Source organism: Drosophila arizonae, chromosome X (assembly GCF_054131065.1).
Source record: "Drosophila arizonae isolate 15081-1271.41 chromosome X, UAZ_ARI_1.0, whole genome shotgun sequence".
Taxonomy (NCBI): domain Eukaryota; kingdom Metazoa; phylum Arthropoda; class Insecta; order Diptera; family Drosophilidae; genus Drosophila; species Drosophila arizonae.
The window spans coordinates 17,508,297-17,525,506 of record NC_142927.1 but is presented as its reverse complement, the minus strand read 5'-3'; the positions used below and the strand labels follow the sequence as shown (position 1 = coordinate 17,525,506).

General features: G+C 38.8%; 1 protein-coding gene across 1 annotated transcript in view; it reads right to left on the bottom strand.

Moving 5' to 3' along the window:
• Positions 1-17,210, bottom strand: part of LOC108619767 (uncharacterized) — a 114,911-nt gene that overhangs the window by 60,360 nt on the left and 37,341 nt on the right. The window contains exon 2 of the mRNA XM_089474645.1: positions 7,405-7,447. The gene's annotated coding sequence lies outside the window, so the exon portion shown is untranslated. The remainder of the gene's footprint in view (positions 1-7,404; positions 7,448-17,210) is intronic.

The window sequence follows — 17,210 nt, the reverse complement described above, 5'->3', positions numbered from 1 at the left end:
GAAATATTCATAGTTAAACTATAGATAGTCGCACCAATAAATATGAAAATGATTATCAACAAATTATCGATTTTAGTTTATTCAATCAATTGGTATCTATTAAAATTCTGGTAATCGGCATCTGGCAAATGGTTCATTAAATATCAAACTGATTATCGTTCAGCCGCATCCATTATTAACCATTTAAATGCTCGCCGATTCGTAGGTCGCAAACATTGTTGGCAGTCGACCAAAGATGTTGTCGATTTACTGCCATCGAAGAGAAAACAAAATGAAACTTAAGTAGAGAGCATTAACACTTGCATTCACTTACACTCAAATAAGTAGCGCCATCAATCACTGCAATGAGTTCAACACTCACATTTGTGCGCGTACATAACATTCATTGGACAGCAAATGGACGGAGAGCGAAACAGGAAACACAATGCGAATAAAGTGTTATGAGAAGACGGACGATGGGTCCGACAATGGGTGGGGTGGGTAGCGTGCGATGCCTTCAAAGGCAGACATCGGCATCGGACATGGCTGTAGACCCGAGGCGACCTGCTCTGCTCGCCATGTAATGTAATGTAATGCGCGTGCTGCCAGCTAAAAATGAAGAAAACCAAGCGTCAGTCTGCCTGGACCAAAGCAAAGGCAATCGAACAGAACGGGAGGGACGAGGGACGGGGGGAGGGTGGGTAGGTCGGGTCTGGTCTGGTAAAAGCAACATTGGCAACAAAAGCTAAAAGTGCCTCAGCGAGTGGAGTAAGAAAAAAATATTTGTGCAGTGAGAGCAAGCGAGATGCACACTGTGTAAGGGAGACAAAGAGCGGGCCTATTGAAGGGGTCAAAGTTTCGGCGAGGTCACTGAGTCAGGGAGTGCAGTGAGTATGTGTGTATGTGTGTGTGTGCGTGTGTGTGTATGCGTGCTCAACCCGTTCAATATTTTATGGTGTCGCTTACAGGCATCGAATGGCCAAACAGACAGCCAAAGAACTGTACCTCCAAGGCGCACAGCATCCAGAGAGTGGGACCAGGGCTACGGACGGAGCCAGGGCCAGGGACGGTGCTGGGTCGTTAGCTGAGGCCAAATTCGTGCGGCCGCTCAAATAACGCAGCTTTCGAAATTAATATAGCAAAAGGGCCGCAACAAAGTGCAGCCATAGAATTCGTTCTGAATTCGTTCAGCTATGGGGTCTACAAAAGAGCAGTGAGGCCCACAGTGCTGTTTGTAATCAAAGGGGAAAGTGTGAGAGAGAGAAAGAGAGAGAGAGACAGACAGAGAGGGGAATGCTTGAGTGTGAGCGAGAGGGGGATGGCAGGTGTGGCGATCAGATGAACTGCGGCACAGCAATAGGCCGTTGGTCAATTGAAACGGTTCAAAGTGTATTTGCCCCGGCAGCAATTTGCCCCTGCCACGTATCATTTGCCAACGTTTTTTTCTCAGTACAGTTGTTGTTGTTGTTGGTTTTTTGTGCTGTTGTTGTTTTCTTTATTGACGCGCCCATATAAATTTCAGTCCAGCAAATGGTTTTTATTGGCAGCAGCGAGTGCCAGCACACCAGTGGGCACTGTGGCACAGGGCAGCGCCTGGCCCGGCCAGAGCTCGGCCACAGAGCGCCAAGTTCAATTGCCACCAATTGCTGCACGAACGGCGGCCCAGGCTCAAAAAGGTTAAATTTGGAAATTGGTACGTGATTGGATTCAAAGCGCAAAATAAGTGCGTCAGTCGGTTTGTTGTTGTTGGCCAGCCGCTTCACTTATGAAATGAAAAAGAAAAGGAAAAAAAAAGCAACGAACAAACAACAAAATGAAATGAAAAACAAAATAAAAGAAAATCACATGGCGAAAATAATAAAAAATATAACAATAATTTTATGACGCTGGCCGAATACTCTAACAAAATGGAAAATATGTGGAAAAGAAAAAAAAAAACCAGTATATTAAAAACCAGTTGTCGTAGATTATTGAAGATTATTTAGATACTTTATTATCATATATAGATTATTGTTTTACATAGAAAACTAAATGATAAACTCTATATTTTGAAAAACAAATTGCGAAAGTAGAGATTGGCAGATATAGTCATATTACATTATATATACTGGATTATATATTGCTAAATTTTTTATTCAACACTTAGAGCTCAGTCACAGCTGTATATGATAATATTAATTTGTTTATTTATATAAACAATTTTTTTTTCAATTTAAAATTTTTTAAATATATGATATTTATTTATTATTTACTGTTTAATTTTTTGTTTCTGATTATAGCCACAGCAGATATTATTAATTTATTTTTTTTATATAAACAATTTTTTTTAATTAAAAAATTTTTAAATATATAATATTATTTAGTATTCATTATTATTAATTTTTATTTATTTATTTTTTATTTATTTATTTATTATTTTTAAATTAATTTATATGCACATAGAAATTTATTTCAATAAATATTATAATTTTAGATATATAAGATGTATATATAAAAATTTTCTCCACAGTAAATTAGACTTGAGAAAAATTTTAAACTTCTTTTACATTAGCATTAGTACAAATAGCTTGCTGAATTCAATATACAGCACTGGGAAAGGGTATGAGTCACATGCATAACAAGGCTGGCAAATCGCAAGTAAAAGGGGTAATACCAAGCCATGGGAATGTGAATGTGTATGTGAGTGGCATTGGGCGGAGTGGGGTGTGGGGCGTGTTTGGTTCACTGTTTTCGCTGTGATTCGAAGAGAGAATTGTAGCATATTTTTTTGGCACGCTTCGTCGCTCGATTTGTAATAAGAAATGTGTTTTTTATTTTGTGGTTTGAAAAATTAGAACTCTTGCCAACAGCCAACAGCCAGCAGCAAACAGCGAAACGATGGCGAGCACATGGCAAGCACCCAAGTATCACACACACACACATACATACACCTACAGAGCGTGTTTTATAGAATGTCTATGTATTTGTGCCAGGGGCCAGTAACATAGTTTGTGGCTGCTTGATGGCCTGGCTATAAAACGTCGATTTGTTTGTTTTTTATTTATTTTTTTTTTTTCGTTCAAGCCGAAATGAAAATGTGTGTGTGTGTGTGTGTGTGCGGAAGAAGCGCCAAGCGAAATTCAAAGTCAGCTAATAACTGGGCGATGGCCGTGACAGCGGCATGTTGTCAACATGTTTGCCAATCAGCCAGCGAATGTCAACACTGCGTGTGAATAATATGCCGACATCAACTCGGGATGTGTGCGAATGCGAGTCGCGAAGTGGCAAACAAGAGTTTGCAACATATTTAAAATTTATGCTTGATTTTGATAGAGAATTGCCCATTCGGTATTTCTTTAATTAATGCGTTCAATTTAAAAGTTATGCAGAGATGCATCCTCGACGGCTGAGGCTAAGCGTGAAATGGGAAGGCAGATTATAAGGCAAGCATAGTTCAGGTGGGGAGTGACGGGATTTATTAGGGTGGACTACTTTCACGGCTTGCATTAATTGAACTTAAAGCACAATTTATTTGGGTGAACCAGATTCGCAGATTGCAATAATTGAACTCTAAGGTTTATCTTACATGCAGAATTTGTTAGGGTGGACCACTTTCAAGGCTTGAAATGATAATAGAACTTTAAGGCTTATTGTACAAGCTCTCTGAGAGATTAAATTTTCATGCAAATAGCCTGGCCATGTTATTGTTCACTTTAAAGAACTCACAGGAGAACACTTAGATTACAACAAGACCTAGAAGCTCCACCACCCTCAAGGCTAAATTATCTCTTCACCTAAAAAATTTTTATGTAATCATTGATTCCAAAATCTTTACCCGTATATTAATTATACCTTAAAATCTGTTTCTTTCCCTTAGATATGAATCCTATGCTAAACATTTTAACATAGGATACAGAGTTGTTAGTAAATATTATACATATTTATATATATTTTATTAAGTTCTGTTTAGACTACGTACTCTAAAAGGCGCAGAGCTTTAGCATAAATATATATGTATATGTATATGTATATATCTTAGTATACAGGAGCAAGAGAGCTAGAGTAATCCGTAGCAATGCTTTAGCAGTGATAAATTTCAAACATTTGCTTACCACAAACCCCAATTTAAGGCAATTTCGAACAGTTTTGCCCACACGTTTAGCCCAGGTGCGATGCTGACACATTGCTGACCATAATTCGACCGCAATTTTGATAAGATTCAACCAATAGCTTTCGACGCATTGACAACATTCGTATTGCAGTAGTTGTTGCATTTAATTAAAAAGTCATCACAATATTTCAGCTGTCATTATTTGAAAATACATATACCTATATATATATATATATATATATATATATACCATATACAATGTCTCGTAAACATATACATAATATATATATTTCATGCAACGCTTGTTTTTGGAGTAACATCTGTACAGAGTTTATCTACATATGGCAAACCATTTAACATGTTTATTTTTACTGCATATCTCATTGGGCAATTTACAGATTTTGTTGTTGCTTTTCTTTGGCGCTGATTTTATAATTTGCATACCCTGTACAATGTGCGAGCATGGGGCATTAAGTGCTAAATGAAAAGCATGTGTTGGAAAGGTTAAGAACTAACAATTGGCATATATTAAAGACGATTTTGCCAGAAATTTCTGCCCAGACAAAAACTGAACAAATTATTGCGTTAAAGCTCCCAAAAAAATTAATCTTCAATTAAGCCAGGGTACTTCTATGTCTAGCCCTTGCAGTGCTCGCTTTTTAGCTGTTTATATTTTTTAATGTTGTTGTTGCTGATATCATAATTAATTGGCGTTTATTATGCGGCGCAGAATGCGTCCGGTTCCTGCATAAATTATTATTGCCATGTTAAAAAAAAGAACAACAACAACAACAGCAGCAACAAAAAAAAAAAAAAAAAAAAAAAAAAACAACTAATAACAATTTGCACTTGTGTAGGCCGATGTGAATAGATGCAAATATTTCTTTTTAGGCTATTTTTAATTACATAATTGGCCCTAATTAGATGCGCAAATTAAATGAATGTGCGCCAGTTGAACAAATTTCACGAAATAATATCCAACAACAACAAGAAAACAAATTGAAAAAAAAAAAACGAAATTAAATACAAATCAGCGAGTGTATGTCGCACGTCAATTGGAATTTTATTACTTCTGCATTCACAGACAGATGAGACATTGAGTATTATTGCCAGAATGATGGGAACTGCAAATATTTAGAAATAGGCGTGGGCCTACGGTCTAGGGAGCTGCACAGTAATTCCTGCCACTTACGATAATAGTGAGAGGGAGAGAGAGAATGAGAAAGAAAGACATAAGATGAAAGCCAGAGAGGCAGAGAGAAGCGGAAGAGAGATATGAAGAGATAGACAGAGAGTGAGACGGTAAAACATAAACAGTTATGAAAGAGAAGCAGAGAGAGAGAGAGAGAAAGAAAGAGAGAGAGAGAGAGGTGGATTGAGGTAGGAAGAGAAAGACAGCAAATCGGGAAGACGAGTCGCAAGAGAGAGACAGAGAGTCAGTGAGAGAGAGAGAGAGAGAGAGAGAGAGAGAGAGAGAGAGAGAGAGAGAGAGAGAGAGAGAGAGAGAGAGAGAGATCGAGTCAAAGAAACATAAGTTGGAGATTTGGAATGAAACACACGGAGAAGGAGTAAAATAAGTAAATATACAGAAAGACAGAATATATATAGAATATGCTTATTGAGAAAATCGTAAATATATAAAGGGTGAGAGACAGGCACAATGAGCAGAACAGTTAAATACTGTGATTGACTCTTAGAGACCCACTGAGAGTCGAAGAACTCAAGAGGGGTAGGAGGGAGAACAAGAGAGAAAGACGAAAAGATAATACTCAAACAATAAAGATGGCGAGAGAGGGGGAGAGAGTGACAAAGATTACGGATATGAATGATGAAGAATAGGTTAGATTGACGGGATTCTATATTGTTCACATATAGTTCGCTATGAATGACATGAGATTTACTCTCAATTCTCGTGATTGTGCATACTCATAAGAGAAGATAAACATACATATGTACATACATATATACACATATAGTTTAACCCACTTACTTTAAACGAGAGTTCTCAAACTTTCTTACAAACGATGCTGCTGTAAGCAAACTTTTATAATTTAACTTTTATATAAAGAACATTTGCTTTACTCAATGTTAAGTACTATTAAATCATAAATGTAAGAAATATTGTATTTATTCTCTACTTGATATATAAATACTTTTCCCCGAGAAAAATGAAGCAAATGCTCTCGTAATGAATGCGAGACAGCATGCCATATTTTGACCGATTTGTTCAGCTATTATGCTGTAAGGCCAACAACTTTTGCAGCCGTAGAGAAATGGGAGACGGGAGATGGGAGACGGGAGACTGAGATGCTATTTGATGATGTATTTGAAGTGTGGCTTCATTCAAGGCGCATTGAGGCGCTTCTATGAAACATCATTAAATCAGCGCAAAAGTTTACAAATGCATTTCATTTCAAAATCATGGCCCGGCCAGCAGTAAATGGTAGCAGCGAGATGGTAACTGTTAACCGGTAGATGCAACAACAGCAATAGCAACAGCAACAGCAACAGCAGCAAACAACAAACAGAGCTCGGTACTCGGAGCATTACAAATTACAAGTTGCTGTCTGTCAGAGAATCGCAGCTCCCGGAGCAGCACAAAAAGCAGCCCGCAAAACTTTGACGAGTGCTAGAGGAGCGCATAAAAAATCAGCTAGTAAATGGATGGATGCTGGCTAGAAAGACGCTGCAGAGACAGAGATGCAGAAAGAGAAACAAATGCTAGACAGGGAGAGAGAGAGAGAGAAAGGGAATGGGCGTGGGTGAAGGCAACAATTGCAATCTGTGGCGCTTGAACAACGCTTAATGTTGCCTACAACCGCAATGCCAGGCCATTTATCATTCAGCCGAGCCGAAGCGGGCGAAAGGCCAAGGCAGAGGCGGTTGACGAGCGGCCCAAGAGAGGGTGGGGGGGGGGGGGGGTGAGGAAACAGCATGGTAGGCAGAGAAAGACAGATGGACGGATAGAGGGAGTGAGCTGAATGACTGACGCGCGACAGACTGACAGAAGCCGTACAATAAAATGGCATGGAGGCAGTTGCCTGACCGTAAAAAAGAACTAAATTGACCTTACGGAACTGCATCAGAGCCGTGGCGCATAGAATACGATTAAGCCTGATCTATGCTCTGGGCAGGTAAATCAAATTGCTTAGCAGAACGAATAACAATTTTGTTTTACTTTGCTTTTGGCCCAGCTCTTACTCCAGAGCTCTTTCTCTGGCCCTGACTGTGGTTCTGGCTCTTGCTCCATTGCTGGCGGCTTTTGATTATTTTGCGCCCGCCCTTATAAATTGCATATTTGCGAGCGCATTTGCATGAGTACTGCGAGCACTTACCTAAAGCGAGAATACAATTTGTACGCTGTCTTCGAAGGTTTGGCTGAAAGGAGATTCAAGATTAAAGTTGAATAAACATAATTAGTTCGTTCGCTTAAAGAATATATACGAAATAAATTGTGCAAATCAAGTTGAGAGCATAAAAGCATAATTAATAATCTTAACAAAGACAATTTGTGGGTATATATACAAATAAAAATATTTCTATTATCATGGATTAGTATCCTGCTATGAGTTGCTGAAACGAATTTAATTAAATATATTTTGCAAGTCAATGAAATAAGAAGGAAGAGGAATATAGCTCAGGGTATGAAATACCTTTGACTATTAAAGGTAAGACTTAGGGAGCTATTTGATAGATTTGAGGTCAACACCAGTTGTCAGGAATTTTAAATATATTAGAGTAGGTTTCTTGCAAACCTAATTTACGCTTATCGAGGAGCTATGTGAACTGAAATGAAATACAGTAGAGTACCGTTATAACAACTCCGCTTATAGTGTGCGTACGATTATTGCGAAGAAAATTCTGGTTCACGGAGAAACTGATATGAGCAACCTCATAGCGTCTCGTTATAAGGGACAGAATTCTATTTTGCAAGTCGGGTTTCTCGGCTTTTGGAGACTATCTCCAGTTGTGCCAATTCTTTCCAATTCTTTCTTCAATTTCAATCTTTGAGGTTGAGGCTGAGGCCTTTGGCATCTGAGACTTCTGTAAATATACCTGGCCAGGCTGCAGTTGGTTGAAAATATAGTCACTCCAGGTACGCCAGTACCGTCTGTATTTTGACTGTATTATGCAGCATCTTAAGGTCTCATTTACCAAGCCCTTCCAGTGATCTGTCCCTGCCTCAGATCTGCTTGAAGAACACGTTACATTTCTGGTATTCTATACAGCTGAATTGTGTATCAGAAATCAAGTAGATGCGCATCTTAGTGTCCAGCGATAGATTTCTTCATGCTGCAAGCAGCTCAGACCTAAGACATGGTATGCCTTCTAAAGGCTGGGCTTTAGCCAAGGTGCTGCCGCTCACTGCTTTAGCTACAATCATCAAATTGGAGTTAAGGATTCTTAAAGTCTATTAAAACACCAAAGCAGAGATAGGTATAAAACGTACTGACTAATATTGACTTGAATACTATTTAAGGAAAAAAGTCCATATGGCTATTGCCAGATCGATTTTGTATGCATTGGAGATATCTGAAAAGAGCTATGGAAATGCAAACTTGGCCAACATTGTGCAGTCTCAAAACTGAAGCGGCAACAACACTTTTTCTGCTTCTTCTCTTGAGCTGCAGGAATATTGAGGCCAGCGCCTCGTGAGCCTTGGGGCATTGCAGTTAGTTATCGAGAGAGCTTTGAGCTGCTGATTGCAACAAAGAAATTCTTGATAATCCCAAGCAAAAAAAAAAAAAAAAAAAAAAAAAAAAAAAAAACAAAAAACAAAAAATGAAAAAAAGGCATTGCTGCTTAAAGCCTTGCAACTAAACGGAAAGTGTAGCTAGAGTATCTCTCTCGGCCTCCGACAGGCAAACATAAAAAATAATCAAGCATGTGAGGCTTAAAGTGGCCCATAAAATGGCCAACTGAAATGGCCAGGCTCAGTGCAATTGCAAACACTTTTATGTGTAATCACTTTTAATGCATTTTATATCAAGCGATTCAGCTTTAATTCTGGCATTTCAAATGGAGTCAGATTTAACCTGATTCCGCTGATGACCAATAATGGGGGAACAAAGGCAAAATGTATTTCATAAATAAAGGGACTGTCAAATAGCAAACAGCTTTTGTGGCAATTTAATTTGTTTTAAGTATTCAGTATTGATTGCCATTGTCCCTAAGGATGTCGACGTCTATATACATACATATATATATATATGTATATGTGAGTGAGTGAGTGTGTGTTTGTTTGTATTCCTCTGTGTGTGTGTGTGTGTGCATGCAATTTACTGATTAATTTAAGCGGTCTAGTAATGCATAAATTAATGTTTAATAACAGTTGCGGGCTGCCAATCCGCCTGGCGGCTGCATCGACAATGGCCTGCCAGCTGGCAGGCATTCCACATAATGAATGTGGCATCAATGCACAGGCACACACATGCATACACAGCACACAGACAGCATACACACAGACGCACATTGGCCCGCACTTAGCTAGATGACCGTATCAATATGCTTGTGGATTTGAAATTATTTGATGGAACGTTGCACGAAAATCTATCTCTGCATGAACATCAATTACGATTTTGCACTGTGTAATTGCAAATGTTTGCCTTTATGATACCCTGTAAATGGTGATACTTGATTATGGAGTCCATTCGTTCAGAATTGCGGCATATGGCAAATTTGTAAAATTCGTCTTCCTCTCTCTCTCGCTCTCTGTTAATATGGTTGCGTTTACTGGCAGTTTACTTCTCTCTCTCTCTCTCTCTCTCTCTCTCTCTCTCCATCTCTTACTCGCTACTCTCTGTTTCTTATATAAATATATTTTCAATTCGGCATCTGCCATAGTCTCTCGTTTCATTCTCATTCTCACGTTTATTTTCTACCACATTCTCATTGTCATTTTGTTTCTCATTCTCATTGACATTCTATTCTCATTCTCTTTCTCATATTCATCTACATTCTCTTACTGATTCTCACCTACTTTCTCATTCTTATTCTCATCTACATTCGCATTGTCATTCTCATTCCCATTCTCAGTCTCAATCCCAGTCTCATTCTCATTCTCAATCCCAGTCTCATTCTCAGTCTCAATCCCAGTTCCAGCCTCAATCTCAAATTCACTCCCAGTCTCATTGTCATATTCATTCCTATGCTCATTCTCATGCTGTCCCATTCCCAGTTGACTTTCCTGTATAGCTTACAGACCTTATGCTCTGCTCTGCTCTGCATGCGCTCCTCACAGCCCGGGTGTTAACTCATTTGATCCTCAGCTCTGGCTATCTGATACTGTAGCATTACGACCCATTGCAGTAGTTTGGTTGCTCAATTGTTGGCTTTGCTGGCTAATTAGCCAGCTGCCAATGCATTTGCGTCTGTTTTATTTACGAGCCTGTTTCAAATTACAAATGTTTGTGCAAAGCTAGCAGCAGCAGACTAACTATCAGAGGCATTGCTTTATGAATAACATAACACACACACACACACACACACACACACACATACACAGATAGGCGGATGATAAGTGCAAATTGCGTTGCAATTGCAAATAGATTGATGTTCGGCAACGATATTTGGCCCATTACCAATTTGCAAATTGGATGCAAAAAGTAGACAAAGTGAGTGCACAAATTAAATTGGCTTCGATATGAATTAGTCATCATAATTACCGATATGACAAATGCGTCTATAAAACGATTGTCCAATGCAAATAACTAAATCGTTTGACATGCAAATCGCAATTACAAAATTACCAATTGCAAAATATTCTGGACACGTTTATCCAATAATCAATATCAGCTCATCAGCTCATGTTGACCATCGCTTAGTAGATTGTTAAAAATATTGAACGGTGCGACGAAGGTGTAGACGGATTATAATACAAATTTGTTTGTCCTTTATATACATATATATGTATTTATTGTAGTATTATTTATTTGATTAATTTTTATTTATTTTTAATTTTTTGTTTTTTATTTATTATACTTATATATTTATTTTTTATTTCATTAATTTAAAAATTGTCATTACTGAATAATTTGTATAATACATATTTTATTAATTCTATTTATTTACTAGTTTTATTGCTATGCAACAATTAAAAAAAAATATTTTATCTAAATATATTCCTTATACTTTATTTATTTTGTAATATTAAGTGTCACATAGAAAAGGACAAAGTGAAGCTCTAAAACTATATTTCATATCCAATGAAAAATCGTAATAATAATAAAAGTTGACAGCAAGACGCATAAATTAAATAAATATGATTTTATTTATTTATTTATTTTTTTTTTAATAAAATCTAACGAAAAATGTTTAATTACAAAGCTGATTCGCATATCAAATTCAAATTAAAATCAAATTTTTGTGGCATGGAAACATTTTGCTAACAGCCATGTGGTTAGTAAAGCACACAGCAACAGGGCGAGAGATAAAGAATTAGATAGGCAGAATAAATATTTAGAGAACACAAATATTTTGCCAACTGACACTGACCACGCCCAGCTTTATTATGGCTGAAAAATGTGTGGAAAAAATGTCAATTAAATGGAATCAAATGTCATTGGAATTGAAATTGTTGGCGTTGCTGTTTGAATTGTTGCTGCTGCTGCTGCTGCTGCTGCATATGTTGCTGCAACAGTTGCAGCTGCTGCTGCTGTAGCTGCTCTGCTTTTGATTGGTGTTTGGTGTCAGATTGCGGGTTTTCCGTTTGTCCACAGCGGATTTGAAATGGGCGGCAGTTAATGCCACTTAATTAATAACAACAATTTAGCTCTTTTATTTGCTGTGACACTTTTCATTTGTTTAATGATATCATTTTTGAGAGTAATTCTCTGGGTTGTTTTATTTATTTGCTATGTAATTGTAATTTATTTGCCATTTGTTGGCACTTAAAGACTTAAGTGGCGAAATTAATAAATAAGTTCACCAATATGCGGATGTGTGCGTGTATGTGGGTGTGTGCGTGTGTGTCACGTAATGCACATTAACGGACCGCAAAGAGCTTTATGTCAAAGATTTAAAAGTGTTGCCTACTTTTGTGGGCCACTGCGAAAAAAAATTAAAAATTAAAACAAAGTAGAAATGGAATCCCTTATTAAAATAAAATTATGTTAAGACTATGCTTGAAATAATTAAAGATTGTAAATTAAAGAATGTTGGACACTAGGCCCAATGGATTAGCTGTGTAAGAGTTTTCGATCATTCGTCCCACTTTCTCTCTATTCCCTATATACATACGTGTTCGTTCATACAAGGTCAGCGCACTTAGTTCGAGCAGATGAGAAATTTTTCGTTCAAGTAACTTTGTTTGGCTGTGAGAGCCACTTCCCTTTATACAGTAAACGACCAAAGAGCGAGCGAGCATAGAATGAGCGACAATGCCGTTCTTCAACATCAAATGCTGATTTTATGAAACTGATCTATGCTTATGTAACTATTTACCGTTTTTCGATGACTCGCTTACTCACTATCTGAGAAAATACTCAGAGCGCAGCCAATAGTAACTTTATTCTAATGAGTTTCTTCCTGATCGGCTAAATTTGCTGTTGTTGTTGTTGCTTTGTTTCGCTTTGGCAGTTCGCCGAAGGCTTGGTTGAGTGGAACTGAGTGTGGGCATATGTGAACCCGTTCGCCACCATTGAGTGAGAGAGGGGGTAAGAATAATTATGCTTCGCTTGATTTCGTGAATAGAGCGCAAAGAATCAAACGTTCAAGCTTAGAGGACTGTGATTACCATTTACTGATTTACTTTGTTAGATTGCAATTAACTATCGTTTGCATATTAGCTATGAAAAGTACCCAAATTGACAATCTTATATGTATATACAAATCTATATACAAATTTGGTGGGCAAGTCTCAAATATAATTGAATTGCTAGCAGCTACAAGAAAATTTTCGGCAACCAAACAGAATTATATATATATCTATATATCTCGTATATATACTTTTTCTTTCATCTCATTGCCAGCTCGTTTTTATATCAGTTACTTCTATTGGAAATATATCTGGTGGCATTAATAATATATGTAGTAATATATCTGGTAGCATTAGGATTTGGCTTCATATGAGAAAGCTGAATCGCTTTCATTCAATTTGTGCCGCATCGCTGGCTTAATCCAGCCTACATGGATTTTGGGCGTGCTGATAATGTGGCTTCATAGAGAAGGCATAACAAATGCAATGCTAATGACAGTCAGGCATTAAAGCCGCACCCACACACATGCACACACAACCTTGGCACCCAAATCCCAATACCCAAAATCCACACGGCTTTCAACACTCCACGTGCCAATGCAAAATGTAAATCCCTATCAGAAAAGCCAAAGTAAAAGCAAAAGCAAAAGCAGAAGCAAAATCAAAATGAAAACGTACACAATAAATTTGCATGCCACGCACACACATGCGGACCCAGACACACACACACACACACACACACACACAAGCGTTTATGAATAGAAATTGTTAGTACAATAACACACACAGACACACGGAAGAAGTGTATATAAGAGAGATATAGATATACACATGCATAATGCCTAATAATCCGCATATTGTAATATCTGTATTATATGGAGAAGCCGACAGAGCGACGCGACGCGACACGCTGCGCTGCGATGCGCTGCGATGCGGCATTTGCAACTTGTGTGCATGAATGTCATTATGTGGCACGGGACGGCTAGTGGCACCACCACCCGCCAGTACAATTCTTAATGCGCCCACACACTGTGTAAATATTGTATAAAAATTGCAGCTTAATCACGCCCAAACATGTGTGCAACTGAATGCGACGCTGCTGCTGCTGCCGTCGCTGCTGCCGTCGCTGCGGCTGCTGCCAAAGTGCCTTCAACTGCAGCTGGAATTTAGCTGCGCTGTGTACGCTTAGCCGTATCTGCGCCCGGATGACGCCTGCCAGGCTGCTGCCACTGTCAGACAAGTGTTGCTGTCGCCAGCTCCCTCTCCCTCACTCCCTTTCTCTCTCTCTCTTCCTCTTTCTGTCTTGCTCTCTCATTTCTTTGCCGGCTTTGGCAGCGCTCCACATGGCCATCACGGCCGCTGCATCACTGCATTATTTGTGCTCATGTGTGGCCTGGCCTCTCTGGCTGCTCCTTTGGCCGCCGTTGCCGCTGCCTTTGCCGGCTTTTATGCCCGCAGATTTGGGTTAAAAGTAGCTTCCCTCGTGTATTTAATAGCCATTCAGCTATAGTCATCGCCGCTGCCGCCGCCGCCGCCGCTTGACTCAGCCCACTTCTATTGCCGCATCTGCATTTTGCATTTGTATCTCGGCATTTGCATCTGGTTTTCGGCTGTATTTCTAGTTACGTTGCTCGTTCTGCTCTTCCCATTGGCTTTTCTCACATGCCATTGCCAATTGAGTGTGGCTTTCAGTGTGCATATGTGCTCAAGTGTGTGCGTGTGTGTGTGTGCGTGTGCGTGTGTGTGTTATGCTTGGCTCAAAAAACTTGGCCTCCGTTTTATTTTACTCTCCAATTATAAATATTATGTTCAAATTGTCATAGCACGAGCTTTCAGCTAGCTCAGAAGCTATTGATAAAGTCATTTCTATGGCTTAAGAAATTTTTGTAGCTTGGCATGGCAGAAGTTTCAGGCAGTTGCTTAAAAGTGAAAAGACAGGCTTAGGTATCATATATGTATATATACAAGTTCATTGTTCTGGCCAAACGAAGTCCAAGCGCTTTGAACGCCTCCGAGATCAGAGAGGACGAGGAACTAGATTTTGCAGTTATACAAAAATATTGTGCAGGTCAGTCGGCCTACAGTTCAGGAGTCGCTGAGGTAAGCTAAGTTTATTTAATTTTTATTTTATTATTATTTTAATAATTTAATTTTTAATCTTTATTTTATTATTATTTTATTGCTATATCAATTTATCAGGGACCGTAATGAATATAATTTTTACAGCAAAAAATTAAAAAATATTAATTATTTCTTGATAAATTAAAAAAAATTATATTTAATTATTAAAATTGATTTTTATGATAAAAATCAAAAATAATTATTACAGAACAATTTTTATAATAAAAATTAAGGCATAACTCTTATTTTTGATTTTTATAATATTAAAAGTAAGAATTTTTATCATAAAAATCAATTTTAATAATTAAATATAATTTTTTGTATACAAATTTACAAATAAATATGTGTGTTTTCCTCTCTATTCTTGGGAGTTCTTTTGACACAAAATTTTTCAAATGCATAACTCTTATTTGCGGTCCCTGCCATTTACTTTAATACATTTTAATATTGAAATGATATAGCTATTCAGATGATTATTGTTAATTTATGAGTCAAGCTAGATGAGCTTAGCCTGGCAGCTACCTCGCCTTCTGCCAGCAAATAGAATAAGACCATTGAGTTGTCTTTAATTGTTTATGCAAAGCTTTTCATTATTTTTTCACAATTCCTAGGAAAACCTTATACAGCTCTTACAGCAGGCATTTGTGAGGTCATTGCGTTAGGATGAAGAGGCCATGCCATGGCAGCACATCATTAGCCCGAGTCAGCTCAGCTCAGCTCGGCTCAGCTCAACTGAAGTCGGCGGAAACTGTGAATCAAGTAAGTTGTTGTGCAAGCCCCAAAGCTAAAAAGCTAGGAGCCTTCGCGCAATATTGGCAGAGGAGCTGCCATAATTCCAAGAAGAGCAGCAAGAAAGCTTGCTATAAATTCCTATATAATACGCGTGCTGCCGACTGCGGGCTTCTGCTGGCCAGATCAAAAGTATCGCAAACATTTCCGTCAATTTAGCTGGCAGCCACGGCCAGGCGCCATATTAATTATACGCAACACAAACACTTTGTTGCAAAGTTGCAAAGAGCTGCGCTCGCTGCGTGTCCAGGATCTCTGCTGGGCGCTCTTCGTCTCGGGAGCATTAAATATTTAATGCCTGCCAAAACACTAATGACAAACACTAAAACTCGACACTAAATTTGAAATGCTTTAAAATTTTATTTAAGCATCCATTAAGCGGAGCCCTAACAATGCTGTTGCTGTTGCTTCTCCTGCTGCTGCTTCTGCTGCTGCTCCTGCTGCTGTTAGGAGGACAATCGCGGCGTATGCGCAATCGCAAAATAAACGCAGCATAAAATCCAGAAATGCCAAAAATAAATTCGCTACTTTAAGCTGCGGCTGCTGTTTGGCAACTCGCACTAGCTATGCCCGGAGAGGCGGGTGGGGGGGCCCCGTGGCCCGTCGCGATACTTTGCTTTTATTGCAGGCTACTGCTGCTGCTGCTTGCTCTTAACATTAACGTGAACTTCATGTTCTTATAAGACGCCAGTGTGCACATGCTGGTCGCTATGGGCGCTGGGCGCTGGGCATGGCATAGGTGAAAGTGCAGAGCGGCAAGGTGGCAATACAAACTTCAGTGAGCAGCAGCAGCAGCAGCAGCAGCAGCAGCAGCAGCAACAGCAGCAGCAGCAGCAGCAGCAGCGAGCAGCAGCAGCAGCAGCAGCGAGCAGCCATACAATTTTAATCACATTAAGTTCTCCAAGTAGATAGCAGTTTGTGTGAGTGAGATGGCATTACGCTAACCTCTCTCGTTTGCCCCGCCAAACTCTGACAAGTCTGTGTGTGTGTATGAGTGTGTGAGTGAGTGCGTGTGTGTGTCTGTTTGTAATGAATATTTGCAAGTTGTGCCTTGAGCCTCGCTGCAAACACAGCGCAAACAAACTTAAAAACTGTAGCGCACTCAGGCAAAATAAATACTTGAGCAACAACAACAGCAACAACAGCAGACAAACAAAAAACAAAAACAACAACAGCCACAAGCGGCGCTGCTCTCTTTTTTCTTTGCTTTCTTGGTTTTTTTTTTCATTTTTTTTTGAAAATTTATTTGGTTAAGTGACTTTGAGCCCCTAGCCGGCATGTGTGGGCGCGGCAAGGCGTGGCATGCATATTGAAACAAAGTGACTCCCATTGCGTATACGCAACGTGGCCGTAGACGCAAAGGCAAAGCGAAAAATTCAACCGCGCCATGGCAGCGAAATCATTAGCCAAGCCAAGCCGCGAAACGCCACTGAATATAAAGAGAGAGAAAAAACAAAGCCGCTTAAACTCAGATAATGTAAGTATATATACTATATATACACAAACAAAAAAAAAAAAAATTAAAAAAAAAATATA